Genomic DNA, 15,433 nt, shown 5'->3' on the forward strand with positions numbered 1-15,433 from the left:
GCCATCCAGGCCTGGTGATTTGTCAGTTTTTATATTGTCCATTAAGCCTAGAACTTCCTCTCTCGTTACCACTATTTGTCTCAGTTCCTCAGAATCCCTTCCTGCAAATGTTAGTTCAGGTTCAGGGATCTGCCCTATATCTTCCACTGTGAAGACAGATGCAAAGAATTCATTTAGCTTCTCTGCAATCTCCTTATCGTTCTTTAGTACACCTTTGACTCCCTTATCATCCAAGGGTCCAATCGCCTCCCTAGATGGTCTCCTACTTTGAATGTATTTATAGAATTTTTGTTGTCATTGTCAACTTCACAGTTACATAAATCTTCTGTTGTCATTGCTTAGTGTTCTTGATGTTCAGCTGTAGTCCTGCTTTTGTGCTTTCCTCTTTAACTTTCATCAGCATTCATTTCAAATCATTACTGGTTTCTGCTAAGAGTATGGTATCATCTGCATATCTTAAATTATTGATATTTCTCCCTCCAATTTTCACACCTCCTTCATCTTGGTCCAATCCCATTTTCCGTATGATATGCTCTGCATATAGATTAAACAAGTAGGGTGATAAAGTACACACCTGTCTCACACCCTGTCTCACACCTTTTCCAATGGGGAACCAATCGGTTTCTCCATATTCTGTCCTTACAGTAGCCTCTTGTCCAGAGTATAGGTTGCACATCAGAACAATCAGATGCTGTGGAAACCTTTCTTTTAAAGCATTCCATAGTTTTTCATGATCTACACAATCAAAGGCTTTGCTGTCATCTATCAAGCACAAGGTGATTTTCTTCTGAAATTTTTTGGTCTGTTCCATTATCCAACATATGATTGCAATATGATCTCTGGTGCCTCTTCCCTTTCTAAATCCAGTTTGAACATCTGTCATTTCTCACTCCATATATGGTAAGAGCCTTTGTTGTAGAAGTTTGAGCATTACTTTACTTGCATGGGATATTAAGGCACGAGTTCAATAATTACTGCATTCCCTGGGATCCCCTTTTTTTGGAATTGGGATGTATATTGAATGCTTCAAGACAGTGGGCCATTGCCACCACACCAAAGAAGACTCATGACATAGTTATGGTATAATGTTATATTTATTAAAATATAACAAATATTAAGCCATAATCAAATTCAATCCAATTAATGCAGTTTTTAACTCCTTCGGGCAGGTGAGGTGCAGACTAACTAGTAGGGAATTCTTCCTCGATCTTAAATCAGGTCAGTCACCTTGGACTGTAACTCCCCACCAAGGATGTGGGAAAAGCCATCTGTAATGTTCCTCCCACTGGCACCACCTGTCAGGCTCCCACCCGTGGCTGCCAGCAGTCAGAATCACACTTTTTATTTTTCTTTAGCTCACCCTAGCACAGATCTCACAAGATCCCGCTGCTAGGCAGCACCACCAGTCACTCCCTGTAAACAATACTGCTAGAGACTTCGCCTTAGTCTCCCTTCTGGCTTATTGTTACTTTATGTCTAGGTGCACTTGCAGGCCACAAGCCCCCTGTATCTTTGTGCCAATAAAGCATACAGCCCTGGGTTGCCCTGGATACTTGATGATACACTATCTCTTCACCGCTGCCACCATTGATACTGTTTCCCAACCTTGGTAATTACCCTGCCCACCCTCTGGTCTGTGAAAGCCCCAGCCAAGGATCAGGCTTTTGGTAAACCAATAGAATATTTATTTATAAACACCAGGAAATAACAAGATTATGTAAGGTATGTTTAACAAGCGTATGGTTTCATATAGTGTCACTCTTTATGTTTCTGGTCATTTATATATTGCCTAAATATCACCCAAATATAATCCAAGCCTCCCTCAGAACTCTGCCAACCAACTCCTCCAAAATCCCTGTCATCAACCAACCGCCCCACACTCCACAACCAACCGACCTCCTCAACAACCCTCCCCCAGACTCAACTGTCATCCTCTCATTTATACCTTCAGCCATTTACTCAGCCAATCATCATCAAGCGTTCTCCAGCATTCTAGCCCATGTACTCCCCTCTCACTCAGTCACTTACCATATGTCACTTAATAAACCCGCACTTACCATATTTACAGTTATCAAACTATAGGGACATCACACCATCCCTTCTTGCTATTGGAGTCAGGTATGTGGTTCCAACTTCCACATCCTGGCCCCACCGTACAGGCATTCACCATGATGCACAAGCCGGTGCCACTAGGACACTCCCCAGATCCGCACCAGACATTAAACACTGATGGTTCCCTAGGGAGTGCCCTTTACCAAAATGCCTCAGCCTCCTTCCTTTTTCCCCAAATACCTCACCTGCCCGAATTCCATGCCAGCCAAAGCATAACAACCTGAACCACTCCCAGAAAGCCAATCAAATCAACCCAAGCAGTATGGAGTAGGCAAAACCAAAAGGATTCTGAAAGCAGGACCCCCCAAAAAAAACATTCCTAGTCAGCCCCGTTGGCGACTAGCAATGCCCATACTGACGAGGGAGGGAGGGTGGGTGCTGCAAAGCAAAAAAGACAGGTCTTCCAGGGAATAGTGGTCTTATATACCCACAGATCCCTGTCTCCTAATTGGCCCTAAAACTACCACCTGACCCCTTTTCTTTCTTCGAGAACCGTCCCGAGCCTTCTTATATTTATTTATTTATTTATTTATTTATTTATTTATTTATTATCATTATTTCTACCCCACCCTTTTTCCAAAACTGGAACTCACGGCGGCTTCCAGATAAAAGAACACATATAATTAAAAACATACAAAAGTCTAGATTAAAATAGAATTAAACTATTTACAGTATTAAAACCATTCATACATACAGTTAAAATAATTCAAACTCAGTTTAAAATAATACAATTACACAATAGCAATGCAGCACCCTTCAAGCCCTGTCCTTAACAGCCTTCAGTTCCAAAGGCTTGTTGGAATAAAAAAGTCTTTGCTTGCCGCCGGAAGGACTGCAAGGAGGGGGCCATTCTTGCCTCCCTAGGAAGGGAATTCCAAAGCCTCGGGGCAGCCACCAAAAAGGCCCTATCTCGCATCCCCACTAGTCATGCTTGTGAGAACATGGGTATTGAGAGAAGGGCCTCTCCTGAGGATCTCAGGGCCCGGGCAGGGTCATATAGGGAGATATGGTCTGACAGATAGCCTGGACCTAAGCCGTATAGGGCTTTATAGGTCATCACCAGCACTGTGTCCGGAAACAGAGTGGCAACCAGTGGAGCTTTTGTAACAGGGGAGTTGTATGGTCCCTGTAATCAGCCCCAGTTAACGTTCTGGCTGCAGCATGTTGTACCAATTGAAGTTTCCAAACAGTCTTCAGAGGCAGCCCCACGTTAGAGCCCGTTACAGTAATCTAAACGGGATGTAACTAAGGCATGTGTCACTGTGGCCAGATCGGACGGCTCAAGGAATGGGCTCAGTTGGCGCACTAATCTTAATTGTGCAAAAGCACTCCTGGCCACTGCAGAAACTTGGGCCTCCAAATTTAAAGCTGAGTCCAGGAGCACACCCAAACTGCGAACCTGCGTCTTCAGGGGGAGTGTAACCCCATCCAGCACAGGCTGAATCCCTATTCCCTGGTTTGCCTTTCGACTGACCAGGAGCACCTCTGTCTTGTCTGGATTAAGTTTCAATTTGTTCGCCCTCATCCAGTCCACCACTGATGTCAGACACCGGTTTAAAACCAAGACAGCTTCCTTGGAGTGAGTTGGAAAGGAGAAGTAGAGTTGGGTGTCATCAGCATACTGATGGCACTGAACCCCAAACCCCCAGACAACCTCTCCCAGCAGTTTCATGTAGATGTTAAATAGCACGGGGGACAAAACTGAGCCCTGAGGCACCCCACAGGCCAACCTCCTTTAGGCACACTGGAACTCTGCCTTGTTGTAAGGAGGCATTGACCACTCCCTTCACTCACTCTGCCAGTCCTTCTGTATTAGTCACTGTATTGTTGCATTTAGGGTTCTGATTGTGTTTCTATCTCCTTTTGCTTTTGCTTTCCTTCTCTCTTTAACCATTTAAGAGTTTCTTCAGACACCCATTGAGGTATTTCTCTCTATTTAACTAGAGGTATTGTCTTTTTGCATTCTTTGCTGATAATATCTCTGGCTTCACTCCATAGTTCTTCTGGTTCTCTGTCAATTAAGTTTAAAGCCTCAAATCTATTATTCCTTATTTGATCTTTATATTCTTCTGGGATGTTACTTAAATTGTATTTTGGCATTATGATTGCTTTGTTGTTGTTCTTTATCTTTACTCTGATTTTCGATATGACCAGTTCATGATCTGTACCACAGTGTGCTCCTGGTCTTGTTTTTGCAGAAAGTATGGAACTTCTCCACCTTCTGTTACCAATATAATCAATTTGATTCCTATATTAACAATTTGGTGATGTCCACGTGTACAGTCGTCTTTTCGGTTGCTCAAAAAATGTGTTTGTGAGAAACAAATTATTGGCTTCACAGAATTCGACAAGTCTTTCTCCTGCTTCATTTCTATCTCCTAAGCCCCATTTTCCCACAATTCCTAGTTCTTCTCTGTTCCCTACTTTTGCATTCCAGTCCCCCATGATTATCAGCACATCTTGTTTTGGTGTGTGATCAATTTCGTCCTGTACTTCTGCATAAAATCTCTCCAATTCCTCTTCTGCATTTGCCGTTGGAGCATAGACTTGGATGATGGTTATGTTAATAGGTTTCCCATTAAATCTCATTGATAACACTCGCTCAGACCTTATGTTATGGCTCCTAATTGCTTTTGCTACATCACTTCTCACTATTAAAGCAACCCTGTTCCATCTTAATTTCTCATTTCCTGCATATAATATTTTGTAGTTGCCTGATTGAAAATGTCCCATTCCTGTCCGTTTTAATTCACTCACACCAAGTATTATAATGTTGATACATTCCATTTCTTGTTCCTTTAAAAGTGGTGTTGTGCGGTCTAACCAGAAGTGCCTGTCAGAACCCTAGGAGTTGCATTCTGCACTAGTTGCAGCCTCTGGACCATTTTCAAACGCTGCTCCACATAGAGCACATTGCAATAAACTTACTTGAAGGTTAGCAGAGCATAGGTCATTGTGACCAGGTATTTCCCACATGTTAAAACCACAGATCACATATTTTTATTTGGTCTGTGTACCGGATTCTGCCAAAGCCCAAGTCAAGTCAGGCCCATTCCAACATTTGGGGGCCTTGGCCACGTCAGGGTCAGATTTGTCAGGAGGCAGGGCATCAGGCAGGAAGAGGAGGCAGCTTTGGCTTTCCTTCTGGCCTGATGAGCTGAGGCAGCAATCCTCCAGGGGTGTGGGTGCTTTTGCAGAGTAGCATCCCCCAGTTCACAAAGATAAGTTGACCCTGCTATCAGTTGTCTCGTTCCTCCATTACCCTCTCTGCCACATATTTAATTAGGTTTTTTAAAATTTAAAATTACAGTTTTGGCCCAGTCTATCTGAAGGAACACCTCCAACATCATCAGGCATGCCGCTCAACAAGATCAGCCTCAAAAGGCCTTCTCTCTATCCCACCAGTTAAAACAACTAGACTGGTGAGGACTAGGGAAAGGGCTTTTTCAATTGTGGCCCCCACTTTGTGGAATTCCCTCCCAAATGATCTCCGCCATGACCCCTCTATGATGAGCTTCTGCCGGGCCTTGAAGACCTGGCTGTTCAGGCAAGCTTTTGGGGTGGGTTAGGTTTTATTATTATTGTTGAGTTTTTTTAAATGTTTTAATGTATTTGTATGTTTTTATTTTGTACGTCACCCAGAGTGGCTGGACAACCAGCCAGATGGGCGACTAATAAATTTAATAAATAAATAAATAAATAAATAAATATGACTCCTCCAATTTATTTGGGAGTGGCTCTGAGCTGGGGGTGGGTGGTCCCTGGGTTGACCTAGGGTGGCTCAGCCTGATGGTCCCCCTCTGGATTGGAGCCACGAGGAGGTCTGTGCACAGCCCTTATTGCTGCTTTCTGGAAGCAACCCCCGAGGTAGGAGTGGAGCCATGGTAGCACATTGCCTCCAAATTCCTTCCCCCAGAGCTGCTCTAGAAGGATACCATGATCAACGGTTTCAAAAGCTGCTGGGGAGGCAAGGGGAATCTATAGTGGTGCTCTGTCACCGTCTTTTTTCTGACAAACACATTAGGATGGCCAAGGCGGTTTCAGTACCAAACCCAGGCCTGAAGCCAGATTGAAATGGGAGTAGATAATGTGTTTCCTCCACAAATGCCTGATTTGGACTGCCACTGTTTTCTAGAGCCCCTTGCCACAAAAAGGAGATACTCACAACTGGGTGATAGTTGTCCAACACTACTTTGAAGACAGGTGGCCCCTCTCTTTGCAGCAAGGCATTTGCTACTCCCTGGCTAACTTTTATCAGTCATGATAAGCAGGTTTCAAGACTCCAGGTGGTAGGCCAAACCCCCTCAAGCAGTTTGCCCATATCGTCAGTCAACAGAAATTGAAACTGATTTGATATAAACTGAGTAGGCAGTGCTCTGGGCGATTCCATTAGATGCTCCTTTATCAGAGGTATCTCATTTAGTGCAGTTCTGAGCAATTTTCTCCTCAAAGTGCCTCCCAACCCTGGTGTAGTGATTCTTTTAACACCACCTCCGAGACCAACTTGGCCAAGGTGGCTGCTGGATAGCATTGGGTGGAACACCAGCAACATCATTATTCTAGTTCTCAGGCCCAAAACTGGGAACAGTCCACTGAGTCCAGTCTGAGAGTGTACACAGTACTGTGAAAACAATGCTATCTTTATGGACAAAAGTGACACCCCTCCACAGCTTGTGCTGATGCTATACTACAGTTGAGAAAGCCTGGAAAAAAATAAGGGGGGAAAGGTTTTCCAAGTTTTTCCCATCCCCCTCCAAAAGGGGGGGGGGAAGAAGGAAAACCCATCTCCCCCGCCACCATTCTTTCTGGTTCCCTTCCAGGCCTTCACATCTCTATGCTACACCAAATAGAGAGGTGGTGGTGGTGGGGGGGAACAAAGCCTAGTTCATGCTGCTGGCCCACTTAGTTTGTCCACTCAGGTATTGGTAATACTTGCCAAGCTGGTATGGGGTCTTGCCCATGCCCTTATTACATTCACAGCACCCTCTCAGCCCTTCCACATGGCACCAAAGGAAAGCAATTAACCATTCAAGGAGGGCCAAGTGACCAACTATCCACTTACGCTTTCTCTTCCACTTGCTTTAGGCATATTTAAAGGAATCAATTAAATAGGATGCAAATTACTTGTTTCTGAATCTCCATTCCTGAACAAGATGACCTAAACTGCTATGGTAATTTCCCCCCCATTTGCTTTTTTTCAGTTTCACAATGGGCTTGGGAACTCATACAAACCATTATTTCCTTTCTTGTTATTTGTAAATTACTTTCCTTTAGGAATGTTATTTAATAGACTGGATATGATGTCAATGCCTTTAATAAATGCTATACTTTTCCTCATCAAGTTTGTTTTCTTTTTAAACCCAGATGTATTTTTTTCTCTAAACAGATATAATGGTATGAAAAATTTAAAAAATGCAAATATGACTAAAAGGGCTTTTTGACATTCTGGAAATATTATAATATGAAATTTCTTTCTGTTCCTTTCCTTTCCTGTTGTTGGTAGAGAAAAAGAATTTATATTGCTATTTCATGGTCAGCCTGACTTTTATGCCAAAACTCAGAAAGGTTTTTAAGAGATGGGTAGACAGGGTGTGGCTTCTGGCTTGAGCCTGCATGGAACCCAGCCAAGCACTGGAAAAGCAGGCAAGGTGTCAGAAATACCATCTTTGTTCTGCATGTTACTGTGGGACTCCCAGCCACCAGCTCTTTAAAAATTGCATATGTGCATGGCATAAAATGCACACATAGCAAGTATCTGAAACATAATTTCACACATATTTGAAACAGTGACATTTTTGGAATTAAAAATATTTACATTTTCAGATTTTTTTACTCTTCAAATCTGATCTGGAGGTCTATATCTATATATCTCTTTAACATTGACTCATGTAGATTAAATTTAAGGCAATATGTACATCATTTGCAACCCTGTCTAAAGAATTCCAACCAGCCACAGTAATCCATGTGTTAGTCACATCCAGGCTTGACTACAGTAGTGTACTGGACATGGGGCTGCCTTCAAAGATAGTTTGGACACTACAGCTGGTTCAGTATTTATTTTTGTATTTAAGATATTTATATACTGCTTAATCATTAGAATTTCTAAGCAGTGTACATATAAATAAACCATACAGAAAATAAAACAATAAAAATGTATCATTGAATCAAATGCTAACTTAAAATATCTACTGGAACAAGAAAGTTTAATCTCAGTTGGGAGGGAGTACCACAGGCTTGGACCCTGAATGCAGGGCTGCTGGTAATGACAAGCCGTACATCTAAGCCATGGGAGTCCACCACTATGTGGTTATTAGAGTCTTTATAGAGGCAAGGAAGTTGGATTCTGCAATACTATTACTGTGTCAGTGACTCTGGTTGCCAGTGCATTTCCTAGTCCACTTTAAAGTGCTACTTTCAACTTTTAAAGCCTTAAATAATTTGGGCCTAAGCTATGTGAAGGACCACCTGCACCTGTATCAACCTGCCCAGGCACAAAAATCTACAACAAAGACCCAACTTGTGTGCCTGCCACCTAGGAAGGCAAAATGGTTGGGCACAAGGAAGAGGGCCTCTTCTGTGGTAACCCCACAGCTCTGGAACTCCTTGCTAATTGATCTCCACCAGGCTACCATTTTGCAATCATTTTGGAAGGTTCCACAAACATATCTTTTTTGGGTGAGTCATTTGTGATTAACATTCTTGTTGGTTGGATGGTTGCTGCTTCTGTGGATAACTTCTTGTATCATTGGCCAGGTATGTTTTCTTTTACTGGCTTTTAAATGTGTGTGTGTGTGAGAGAGAGATAGGTTTTTTTTTTCTTTGTTGCGCTGTTGACTTTTGTAATTTTTGTCCCTGGCTGTAAGTCACTTTACCCATAAAGGTGGTCGGAAAATATTTTAAAATAGATAAATAATATTCACATATGAAATTCAGTGTTTAGACCTTGTGTTCTTTCTCCTTCTACATTAAGCCCAATCCAACAGAATCTATGGTTAGTCAGAACGGCTGACATTCAAATTATTTGCAAACAAATTTCATTTGGGAGAATTTTGCAAAAAATCCATTTCAAGAATGGCTGATCAGTATATGATACTTGTTTGACAGGGAAATTATTCTAATAATTCCAACTTCTTTTTCAGCATTCTCCAGATACGTCTTAGACATCATTTGAAAATTTCATGTTAGATGAAACTCAAAATCTCAGGAATATGCAAAATCACCTTGGAAATTCCATAAACATAAAGCTGGATTACTGTAATGTGCTCTATGTGAGGCTGCCCTTGAGGTTGGTACTGAAGCTACAGCTGGTCTGAAATGCAGCATTTTGACTGCTTACTGGGACAAGACATTGCCAGCATGTTACCCCACCACTGAAAGAATTGCACTGGCTGCTAATTAGCTATGGGACTAAGTTCAAGATGTTGATTTTGGTTTATAAAGCCATACAGCTTGACACCAGGATAACTGAAAAATCATTTTACCCCTTATATACCCAGTTGATCACTGCGCTCTGCAGGTGAGGGCTGTGACGCCCTTCCCTGGCTCTCCCTGTCAGGTTCCTACCTGCTTGTGGCTACTACCTTTCACTAGGCACCACCAGGGACTCCACCAGTCCGGACTGTCCTTTTTTATGGTTTCTCTCTCCGCTCTAGCACAGATCTCACTAGATCCCTCTGCTAGGCAGCACCACCAGTCACGTCCTATAACCAATGTTCCCAGAGACTTTGCCTGAGCCTCTCTCTGTCTGGTTACTTTTGTGACTCCGTGCTTATGCTGTTCCCAACCCCTTTGTATCTATATAGATAACTCATATAACTCGGGTTGCTCTGGATACTTGTAATGTTATTATTCTTCTCTTCACCGCTGCCACCATTCGTTACTGTTTCCCTTCAGCCTTGGTAATTACCTTGCCCTCCCTTCTGGTCTGTATATTCCCCAGCCAAGGATCAGGCCTTCGGTAAACCAAAATAGTATTTATTAAATATCAGAAATAACAAGATTACTTCTATAATGGTACATAAGCATATGGTTTCATCTATTCCTGTGATACTTGTCTTATTATTAACTAGAACTCCAATTCCCTCTTTCTCCACACTCTCCTAACATCCACCACCAAACACCTTCTTCCTCTCACATCCACCAACTAACACCCACCACGATTCAACTGTCATTCTTCCATTTATACTCCCAGCCATTCAAACGCTCAGCCAATCATCCAGCATTCTACTGCTCATGTACTCCCCCCTCCTCTTTCACTCCACTTACCATATATCTTCTATACAAACAGCACTTACCATATTTACATTAATACAGGAACATCACAAGGGCCTCCTGCAGGTACCATCACATCAGTAAGTCCATTCTGCACCACATAGGAAACAGGCCTTTAGTGTTGTGGCACCTACCCTTTGGAATTCCTTCACCTTAAATATTAGACAGGAGCCATCTCTGTTTTCTTTTCCGTGTCTACTTAAGACCTTCCTCTTTCAACAAGCCTTTTGAGTAGAGACCCTATCCCAGTCTGTGTCTGTGCTGGAATTGCTTTTTAAGATGTTTTTAAAGCTGTTTTTTTTTAAAAAAATATGTTTTGTTTTAATATGTTTTTACAGATGTTTTCTTTTCAAGATTTTAAAAAAGATGTTTGTTTGGCATATGTGTTTAAAGATGTTTTCAGTGTTTTATTGCTTGTTGTTTGCCACCCTGCGCTTCTTCTGGGAAAAAGGGTGGGATCTCAATTTCTATATAAAAAAAAAACTGTTCAAAATCCCTAATTTGTAAGCTCTAGGAATAAATCTCCACAGTGATGCTTTCCCAATATCTCGAGCCCAGCTGATCTTGCCTACGTGGGGTCATTTGGGGAGGTTTGGAAGAACTGTCCTGACTTGAGTCTCCTGCCTTCTCTGCCCATGTCATCCAAGAATGCTTCTTCATCCACCTACAGCTCCCCTGCTCTGCTCAGCATCAGGTGAGTTTTATACTCTGTGGTGACACACACCTTTGACCTGCCTGTGTTTACTTTCATATAAGCTCTTGCAGAGCCACCCAAGAACCAAATGCCAAAGCAGATATATTGCATTTTAGCCCAGTCACTGTCTCATGAGAAATTTGCAAGGGGCAGTTCCTTTACACAATCAGCTACTGGGGGGAACTGTTTTCCTTTATCTTGCAAGTTATAGACCTAGGCAGAGTGCAGGCATGCATGCCTAGACCACTGCTTTTCTAGCAACCAAGAACAAGTGACTGAAGGCTCTGGGGTTTCTGATTGGCAGGCTAGCACGCAGCCTCAGCCACAGAAAGGCAAAAGGCAGAATTATTTGGAACCCTTTCTGAGTGGTGCTGGTAATAGCACATGACTGTAGATTATAATATTCATAGACATAGATGCATTATGAAGAGAGCTCTGGATATTCAACAAGTCTGTCAAACCCTGAACTCACCAAGCCACTCCTAGATGCCTGGAAATCCAAATAATTGCATGCTGGCCAACAAGAGAGAGAGAGAGGGAGAGGGAGAGAACTAAATTAAATTGATGTAGGTTCTCTCATGCAGTCTGGACACTCCTTTGCATTTCCTGGTTTCTGCAACCTCTATCTTCACAGATGTACTGAAGTTGTATGCTTTCCTCTACAGTCCAGAACTCATTAAATCTGGGGAATTAATCTTGGTTGATTTCCATTTCATGTGCCAAATATTTTTAGACTCTCCTCCTCAGCCTTTCGTAACCAACCCAGAATGGGAACAACTCGACAGTCCAAACGGCGACGGGCTGGAACTCTGAAAGCTCTCTTTTCCACTCACCCACACTCCAATGTGATAATGCCGAGAGGAAACAATTAAAAATAATGTCCCTTTTATTATAACTGAGTCTACAGCCTTTCAGCACATTGACTCCAGCAAGACTTGGAGAGACATCCTACAGACTAATAAAAAAAAAATCCTTAAATATCAGTTCTGAGAGTTAATTCATGTGGAGCCACTATTTTGTGCCAAAAATTGATTTTTTTTCTTTTTCTCTGCTGCAAATAATGTGCCGAATCCTCCAGACAAGAATGAGTAATGTCACAACTCTGGCTTCTTCTGGAAGGTATCAGTAGTTAATTTGCCACTTTGGTTCTGCTTAATTGAATCCAACAATATGTTGTGCTTCTTGGGCCTGTTGTGACCACAGAATAGCAAAGCTTCCATGGGAGCAATGAATGTGTTTGTTATGAGGTACGAAAGGAAATTTCAAACAGTTGTAAAATGCATGAAGTTACAGAGGAGGAAGAAGGCCCAATAGTCACCAAGCCCAACTGCCTTCCTAATGACATGTTCACCTACCCTCTAGCTTCTGAGTTCTACCTGCAGTGTAGGCCCTACACAATCCATACTATAGCACACCTGAAGTAAAGAGTAGGCATCCCACAGAAAGTTAGTTTCATTTTAAGAGCACCAAGTCACCTGGTTTAGCAAAATGAGACAGTAGCTTGCCATGTATGGGAAATTCTACTCTGATGATATGGAAACTGTATATGTCTTCTAGGGTACATTCAACTGAGGGGGGGCTGTAATGAGCCTTGAACAATTAAGCTACTATGCTGGATGTGCATGCCCGCTAGAAGTAGGGGTGTGCAGTAGCAATGGGCAGAGAGGGAGGATCATTATGGTACTGCATAATGATCCTCCCTCTCTACCCATTTATGAGGAGCAAAATCACCCAAAGGTATTCTCTTGGAGATCCCACTGTTGGGAGAGAAAGTGTGGAGTAAAACTATTTTAATAAAATGAATAGGTAAATATAACAGAATAAGCAAGGAAATATTTCCCCTGCCAATCTCACAATGAAGATCATTTACCACGGCTACTAATATAGTTTATCAGCTTCATAACCAGGCTGAAACCAGATTATGGGATTGATTTAATCCCACCTGTTAAGATGAGGAGAAGCTCTTGCCTTCTTTGAACACATATCTTATGTTACCTAGATCTGCTGCGCAGTAGTACACTTCCAGGGCAAAGGGTGGGAGCAATTCTTTTGTAGCCATTTCAGGCCTGTTGAGGCATCATCAGCAAGAGGGCTGGAGAAACTGGCTACTGTCCAATGCAGACTAATAATGTTCATACTGAAACATAAATATCCATTAGATTTCAGACTTCTCTGAATTTTTCTGATATAGTTCTTGACTCAAAAATATACAAAATTGCATAAAAATGTTTAGTTCAGTATAAAATATGATTAGAAATGTGTACCGTGAGCTAAAATATGCATTTAAATGTGTATTTTGTGACAAAAACACATATCTAAACACAAACTTTCATGCTTTTTTTAAAAAAGAGAAGGGAGTTATGAATGAATGCGTGAAATTTACATGAATCAGAAACAGATATCTGTCCTTTGTATGAACTATTGGCTCCTCAAATCCAGTTTTAGCTCTGAATGACAGCTATTCTCCAAGGTCTGAGGTACAGGTCTTTCCCAGCCCTTCTTTCAGAGATTTTTTTAACTGGAAATGCCAAGGAATTTGAAGCAGATTCTTGTCTACCACTCCCTAGCAACAAAGGAGCAACACATGGGGCAAAGTCATAACTGAACATCACCAGTGAGGGAGCTGCTCCATGAGCTAGAGGGAGCCCACCGCTGATGAAGAATCAAGGTGAATTAAACAGCAGAATGAGTTTGACAGCAGGGTGAGAAGGCCAGGACACCCATTCTGCCTGTCTGTTCCTTGACCTAAACAAACTTTCAATAAGTTAACTCAGTAAACTATAAGAAGAATTATGCAGGTGGGAAGCCAGCTGGAGTGTAGGGGCTTGTAACACATACAACTATCTGCCTGTTGGATGGAAGTTGCAGGTGTGCCGTCAGTGCAATGAGCGCTTGGCTCTCTGGGAACAAGTTTGTCTCTTTGAGGCCAAGGTGGCTGACCTGGAGAAGCTGAGAAAGGCAGAGAGGTTTGCGGACGAGGCCTTCAGGGGCATTATAACTGTGTCCCACTCCCAGAAAGATAGCTCTGCTGCTATCATGGAGAATGAGGGCCTCAGGGAAGGATAGCACCACTCTGAGGAAGAGGGAAACAATTTCTTAGAAGGGAACCATTCCTTGGGGGATAAGCAGATATCCTCCCATGCTGAGGATACTTCTCCAGGGGAAGAAGTGGAGGGATCCTAGTAGTGGGTGATTTGAACATGAGGAAAATAGATAGTGATGTGTGATTGGCATGCAGACTGCAGGGTGATTTGCCTGCCTGGTTATTGATGCTGACCAGCATCCAGATGACTTGGTAGATAAAGCTGGGAAGGAGTCAGTGGCTGTACTGCATGTTGGCACTAATGACATGGGGAAATGCAGTTGTGAGATTCTGGAAGCAAAATTTAGGTTGTCTGTTAGGATGCTGAAAGCCAGGACCTGCAAGGTAGCTTTCTCTGAAATGCTACCAGTTCCATGTGCAAGGTCAGCTAGGAAGACATAGCTCTGTAGTCTCAATGTGTGGATGAGACTATGGTGTCAGGAGGAGGGGTTTGGATTTGTCAGTCGCTGGGGAACATTTTGGGACAAGCTGGGCTTGTACAAAAGGGACGGGCTCCACTTGAACCCGGGTGAAACCAGACTGATGGTGCTTAAGATGAAAAAGCAGCTTGTAAACTGATTGAGGGGGAAAGTTGACAGGAGCTGAGAAGGGTCTGGTTCAGAACAAATCTTCCCCCTGGGATAAAGACATTAAAAAACAAGATGAAAAATGAAATTGGGTAGGCCTATAACTAGGCACTGTGAGTGCAGCGACACAGGATAGCAATTCAAAGAGGCCAAAACAAAAGTGTCATAGACACTTGAAGAGAAATACAGTATACAAGTGTTTATACACTAATGCTAGCAGCCTCCGAGCCAAGATGGGAGAAATTGAGTGCTTGGTCTTAGAGGACAGCATTGATATAGTGAGCATAACTGAAACCTGTTGGAATGGAGAAAGCCAGTGGGACACAGTTATCCCTGGATATAAACAATATCAGAAGGACAGAGAAGGATGTACTGGACGTGGTGTCGCTCTATATGTGAAAGAGGGCATTGGATCCATTACGCTAGAAACCCCAAAAGAGGCAGACTCCTCCACAGAATCATTGTGCATGTGATATCGCTCCCCAAGAGTAATTTAGTACTGGGGATGTTCTATCATCCCCCTGATCAAAATGCTGACGGAGATCTTGACATGAAAAATGAAATCGAGGAAGCATCCAAACTAGGAAATGTAGTAATGGCTGACTTCAGCTACCCAGACATAGACTGGCTACATATGTGTTCCAGTCAAAACAAAGAGTTTACATTTCTGGATACCCTAAATGATTG

The sequence above is a fragment of the Rhineura floridana genome, chromosome 3 (genome assembly GCF_030035675.1).
Source record: "Rhineura floridana isolate rRhiFlo1 chromosome 3, rRhiFlo1.hap2, whole genome shotgun sequence".
NCBI classification, from domain to species: Eukaryota; Metazoa; Chordata; class Lepidosauria; order Squamata; family Rhineuridae; genus Rhineura; species Rhineura floridana.